This window comes from Calypte anna, chromosome 15, assembly GCF_003957555.1.
Source record: "Calypte anna isolate BGI_N300 chromosome 15, bCalAnn1_v1.p, whole genome shotgun sequence".
Lineage (NCBI taxonomy): Eukaryota > Metazoa > Chordata > Aves > Apodiformes > Trochilidae > Calypte > Calypte anna.
In genome coordinates, this window is record NC_044261.1 from 6,414,152 (window position 1) to 6,421,137 (window position 6,986).

At 39.5% G+C, this 6,986-nt stretch overlaps 1 protein-coding gene across 2 annotated transcripts in view; it reads right to left on the bottom strand.

Moving 5' to 3' along the window:
* The window catches only part of ARVCF (ARVCF delta catenin family member), a 239,993-nt gene extending 233,221 nt beyond the window's left edge, over window positions 1–6,772 (bottom strand). The window contains exon 1 of one of the 2 annotated variants that reach the window (XM_030460291.1): window positions 6,685–6,772. The gene's annotated coding sequence lies outside the window, so the exon portion shown is untranslated. Of the gene's footprint in view, window positions 1–6,299; window positions 6,371–6,684 lie in introns of those variants that run through there. The other variant, XM_030460293.1, reaches the window with a different exon arrangement.
* Window positions 6,773–6,986: the final 214 nt, after the last annotated feature.

The window sequence follows — 6,986 nt, forward strand, 5'->3', positions numbered from 1 at the left end:
GAAAACCATGCTTTCATATCCTTGGGAACATTGTTAGGATATAATTACTGATATGCAAAACCCAATCAAAGTTTTATGGGTGGCTATTGTCATTTTATTGACCAACATAACTGATTTTTCCTTGCATCAGACTAAGAACTGTAGAAGGAATGTTAGATTATTTCACTTCTTTAACTAGAGTTCATTTTTAAATCAATATTTGGCAGCAATATACAACAGCAGAACACTAAACATAAGCCAAAAATCTGTGAAATATTGAAAAGCTAAGTATAGATAATGTTATTACCATGATTGTATGAAACACTTCATTAATGCTAGCATATATAAGCATTATCTTTTAAATACTTCAGAGTAGAGACACAACAAAAGAAGAAAGCTCATTGTCACTGGCCTATCAAAAGGGAGAAATATATCCAGACATGAGACCCAAAAGAGTTCTTAATTCTAGCAATCTGATCTTCATGCCATTTGAACCCACTGCAGAGGATTAACAAAATGTTGGGATTATTCCTCCCAGGACAGAACAGAATATTGTTAAAAAATGTCTGCACTGATGGATATGGTGTTCTGTACATATTCTATAGACAAACTGCTTAAAAAGCTCCCACACCATTTTAAAGGAACAGCTTTTCTGAAACACTAATTGCATTTCCCAGGTATCTCCTGTTGATACTAGAGAGATTCTCCCTGACTAACCCCCGTATAACAACTTAAGTCACGCTCATGCCCACCTCTCTCTCCAAATGCCTTCTTGTCTAGGGCTTCCATCTCTGTCCCAGGAACAGCAAAACAGAAACAAAATCTTGTAGTGACAAGATTACAGATACTGTTAGACTGCTAGGATGACGTTATATCAATACACAGCACACAAACTTCTGATAACTGCATAAAAAGACTAAAATTTTTTGTTTCCCACAACAAGTAATCTCACAGGCAAGGTGTCTAAAGAAAATTCAACCCATCAATGAGTGATTAAAATACCCACTATGTGAAAGTTCTCAAAAGTTTTATGGATATATAACAATAATATTCATACTGTTTCACTTTCAGCACCTAACATCCACACTTAATTTAGCAAGCTAATCTCCATACACTATCCAGATTTGTTACTCAGCTGAGAGAAGATCCTTCCAAGTGTCAGTTAAAACACTCGATTCAGACTCAGACTGAACCAACTTCCAGGTAAGTCCATTTGTCTTCATCCACTGTTTTTATCTGCAGCCAGAAGTGGCTGCCCTTTCTAACTCAGGAATCTGATTGTCATGCCGGAAGTTATTGTATCTAACCCAACTTCAGCGTCCCATCTCAGACTCCCCAACCACATGATAGCCCACACTTTATGAACCACAGCTGAAGTCTCTCTGACAATGTGCTTTCCTCCAGGGCACCTCTGCAATCTGGAGGGCTGGAGCACCTCCGCTGAGAAGAAAAGCTGAGAGAGCTGGGGCTATTCAGCCTGGAGAAGAGAAGGGTCTGGAGAGACCTTAGTGCAGCCTTCTGGTACCTGAAGGGAGTCCACAGGAAAGCTGTGGTGGGGCTTCCCACCAGAGAGGATAGTGACAGGACAAGGGGTGATGGTTTTAAACTGAAAGAGGGTAGATTAAGGTTAGATATTAGGAAAAAAGTCTTCACTATGAGGGTAGTAATATACTGGAATAAGTTTCCTAGGGAGATTGTTGATGCCCCTTCCCTGGAAGTTTTTAAGGCCAAGCTGGGTGAGGCCCTGTGCAGCCTGGTCTAGTGGGAGGTGTCCCTGCCTATGCAGAGGTTGGATCTTAACCCTTCCAACCTTAACCATTTTATGATTCTATGATAATCTTTACTACTCTGCATCCTGTCAAAAGACTATTATTTTTTGTCCACTTAAACCCAGCAAAAATTAGTCTAGCCAATAATATCACTACATTCATTCAGCTCTCATCAAGCAGTAGATGTGGACACTGTTGATTAAATAAATACTGCAATACAGTTTCTTAGTCAGGAACAACTCAGCAGAAGTCTGCAATTGCTTCTGTCCCTGTTCTGAACAGCAATTATGTAAAACTTTATCACTACATAACCCAAATTAAATAGATAATGTTTACTGTAATGAGAGGGTCCCATGGAGGAACTGTGCTGATACAGATCTACTCATGGCTAAAATTATACTGCTAGCACAGATGAAGAACAGCCAATTAAATAACTGGAAACAGTAGCTCTAATATCACTCTAACCTCACATTGCAACAGTGTACATCAACTAAGAAAAGGCTTTCTTAGAGCAACAAGTTGCGGTAGCATTTTTCTGTAGAAAACCTCCACAAACATTCCTTTTATGACAGCAGAAGCAAGGGAGGGGATGGAGGGTGGGAACCACCTTAGGAAAGTCAAAAACAGCATGTGTGATAAAACACAGATCCTTTAAAGACACTTGTTTCTGGCCAGTACCCCAAATTAAGCGACTTCTCAGCACCTCAAAGGCAGTCAATACCACTGCACCTGCAAGAATTCTTACAGGGATTAATTTGTCAGAAAATTCAAAATATATCCAACTAAGGATGTAGGTCTGAATATCAATCCCCTGGAGAGCAACTCTCAAAGATGACTGTGCCAAGGAAGTACTGATGCCTACTGCTGTAATTCCAAATCATTAAATTCTGAAAGAAATAAGGAAAAGAAAAAATATTTTGAGTTTACAATAACCACACAATATCAGGACTGCCCCCAAACTGATTTACTCATTTCTCCTCTCTCACTTGCTTGCAATGTTTAAGCCATAACTCTTCAGTAATGTATTTCAGAAGACAGTAAATGCTTCACAACCCTTAAAATAAACCATAAGCAACTAAACAGTACCTGTGCTGGAGGACGAAGGCCTGTTGGCAAGGCACTAGACTTTGAGCTTCCAATGGCTTATGATAGCAATAATAAGACAAACAAAATAAATATAAAAACAAATTTGTGAAAGATACCTTGACAGTGTCCTTTTAATCTTCAGCCAACTTAAGATGTCATGTAAGCACTGAAGCAGCAAAGTGATGATACTGCTTAGATAGCAAAATATTTCAATTTCTCCCTGACCTACAAATCATAAACTCATAGATTAGTGATGCACTGGCATATATCTGCACACTAGCTCACAGAAACCTCATTGTGATTCTGAAACAAAATGCATGTGCCCCAAGATGCAGGAAAACCACAACTATAAACATCAACTGAAGCACGCACAGAAGACTTTGACACTGCAGTCAAGAACCCTATGGAACATCCTAAGCTGTCCAAGAAAGCCACCATATCCACAGAGATAAATCACACCACACAGAGTTCAGAAACAGATATGTCTTTCCAGGGCAATATAAACTGAGGAGTGAAGCAGAGAAGCCAGTGACATTTCCATAAATTTTGTCCAGACTGGACTAAAAAAAGATAACTACATTGGAAAATATGAGGGTATAAACACACTATCGACTTTCACAGAATTTGATAAAGTAATCAGTTAAAAAAATCAATCAATAAAGCCAGTCATTTCAGGAATATAATGGTGCCTTACTTAGTTAACATTAATAATTTTCAGAAAGGCCATTTGTTTCCATAGTGGTATGCTCCCAGTAATGACAATGGTAAGAAAATATATTCAGTCACATTCTTTGTATGAATGAGTAGTGACTAGAGATGTGCTTCACTAACTAAATGAAGTGCTCTCTACAAGACAGTAAAGTATTTTAAAATGCCACCCATACATACATTCCTAACTAGTCTCTTGAACATTTTTTATCCCTAAGACAAAGTGGTGTTCCAAGGGAGGCACATAATTTGGTGGGCCAAGGTGTCAAATTATCCTGAAATACAACAGTGGTACAGATATTGAGGTGGGTGGCTAAACCTTCCTGCTCCTGCAGACCACAGCCTGCCTGGAACTGTTCTTACTGTAATGCTCTAGCAATGCCATGGGTTCATGACCTTTTCTGAACATTTTCCAAGTTTAAATGTATGCTCTAAATGTTTTACATTATGGAAAGAACACTTTCTCTAAAATTAAAGGGATTTTAATCTTAAAGGAAACCTCAGTGCTAAATCCCAGGTGATTCATATGAAGTCTGCCTTAGGTAACTGCATCCAACACACCTGACAAATTCTTTTCCTATCTATACTGGTGTAACTGGAGAGTTGGCTTCTTCCTCCTTGTTCTGTTGACACAGGCAATAAAGTAAAAAATTAGAACTAACCTTTCTGCTTTAAAGATCACTATGAAGGTTATTAGTAACAGAATGCACTCACACTGGGCAAGATCCTGTCATACTCTGGTAGAACTGTAGAGACTCATCCTAAATGTCAGCTCACACTCAGCTGCTCCAGCATTTGTTTACAATGTTTATCTCAATGATTTATACTCACACAATAAAATATTAAGAGCAACAAACTATAAACCCAGCAGCACAAGAATTCTAACAGGTTTTCCTGACACTGTATCAATTCTGACACTAACCAGGATCCACCAAAAGCACTGCAGAAATAGTGTCTTGCATTACATAAAATCAAATGCAGAAGCTTAGTTTTATATAACTATAATATGCATGCAGATGGTCTTCAGGATAAGAGGTCTTCTCTAAACTGCATTTTGTACAAAATTTGAGGTATAAGCAAAAGGTAGAAGTTTTTCCATTTCTAGTGCAGTGTCCTAACTCAACATAATGAGAATGTCTTCACAGTTCTTCCAGTATTAAAGAACTGCCAAGACTGAAACCCATTCCAGAGATTTTAGCAAATAGATGAAAATCAAAGGGAACTATTTTTCATCCTTTCTAGCTAAACAGTAGGTTAAATCTATAGTTACATTAACTGCAATTCAGTTATGCTGACAGCAACCATGCCATAAAAATAAAATAAGCAAATTCAACTTTTTAGAGATCACTAACATCATGTAAAATATATTCTGTGCATCTCTGAACAATACATGAGGATAAACTATGCAGTGAAACTATGCAGTCAAACTGTATTGCTCTTCTAAACCTCACCCTCCAACAAGAAGTGAGAAGATAAATCCATTTGCCTAATGAAGCATATAATTTAAATATTTCAGACAAGCATTTGCAGAGATGTTGCTTAAAATAAATGTAGCATCCAGCCATCCAAATATCTTGCATGATGAAGAGCACAGCATAGTTCACAACTTATTTTTTTAGTAAACTCCAAACTATCCAGCCTTTTCAGTTACTTTAGGCACCAAGTACATGCTGAATTGCTTTATTCTAACAATTTCTTTTTTTCCTCACAGCAGATTTACTATGAAGCTGTATTTTTTCTTTCTTGCAGTGCCTTGCAATATTTCTAAAGGCACTAAAATTTCAGATTTTACTACTACCAAATGCAGTCCTGCACAATTTTGTAAACAAAATATGTTTAAATTTATGGAAGCTTAAAAGGCTAATGCACTTGATACAGACTGCTGCACTTCATGCACAGGGAGATACAATCAGCCAATGTCAATATTCTGTCATTTAGAACCATGATAAAACATCCTCATTATTACAAACAGTATTTTTCCCCACAAACTTGTATCCAGTGTTTAAGATGCTAGGATAAAAAGAGGTCTTCACTTGACACAAGAAATCTGCTTAGGTTTTCTTGGGTTTTTTTATCCTGCTAAGAATCACATTTTGTATTGTGACCTATGTAAGGCACAACAGCAAAAAGCTAAGTAAATATTTTAAGAATTCCCCTTTCCACATACACAACTGCCTCTATCAGAAAAAAAAAACCCAAACAACTAACACTCTAGTATTTGCATACTAGAAATAATAGAAGTGAACATTTTAGAGTTGATCAAGTTTTGCAAACGTTAGATTTTAATCATATACAGCAATACTGCAAGAAAAATGAAAAGAAAAAAATCCCTAACTTTGGCTTTTGAGTCTGTACAGGATTTCACGTTTGTAAAAAATAGGTTAGTTTTGTTTGTTCTCTGCTACAAAGAGACTCCTATACATGCCACAAAAAAAACCCAGCAATGACCTCCCTCCACGAGAATAGCTGCCCATCACATTGCAGGATTAATAGTGTTGATTTGTTTAAGGGCTGCTTGTGTGTGTGGCTTGCGTATGTAATATTAGCCCTTAATATGCATCAACTCCTCGTTGCGTATCTCACAATAAACTGATGAATGCTGCTAAACCTGAAACAGCAATCTTTAGCGAACAAAGAAGGCTGGAGTCTGCAATCGTGATGCAAAATCATCCCAAACGTACTACACCCTGGAAGAACCTCTAACAGAAAATACCCCGGCAACCTCATTCACTCCCCCCAACCCAAAGATGTGCTCACCATCTCCTTCATCTTATTTCTCTGTCCTCATCTTATTTTCCTTGCTTCTGCTGGCTTCAAGGAGAGGGGTGTACCAAAAAAAAACCAAAAAACCCCAAACAAAACCCAATCATACAAAAAAAACCCCAAACCCAACTCGTCAATAAAATACTCCGCAACCGCTGGGCAGCACATCAACGAAAAGCCCTTGTCTTCCTCGCTCGCTCCCCCTTCCCCGGGAGCCGGAGCCCCTCCGCCGCTCCCCGCCCGCCGTTCACGCCCTCCCCGCCCCGGCGCAGCCCCACGGGTGCCCGGTTCCCGCGGAAGGCGCCTCCGTCCCCCAGCGTATTCTCCCGGGAGAGCACCCGGGCTGCATCAGCCTCTCCCCTATCGCCTTCTTACCCACCAGGACAACATCGTAGACAGTGTCGGGCTGGTTTTCCCCTCCCACCTCCACATTCCTATTTACAAAGGGTATCCAAGACCATCTTTATCCAACCGAGGGGGGGCAAGGGGGGAGGGAAGGGAAGGAGGGGGAAGGAATCATTAACCCTTTTCTTGCTTTTACCTTTTCTACTATGATTTTTGGCTGGGTTTTTGAAGCGCGCAGGGGATTTCTCCTCCCTACAGAGGACATGAACTCGCTGCCATCAGACCTTCGGGCCCCCTCTCCCGCACCCAAGCTTGGCTGCTCGCCCCCTCCGGAGG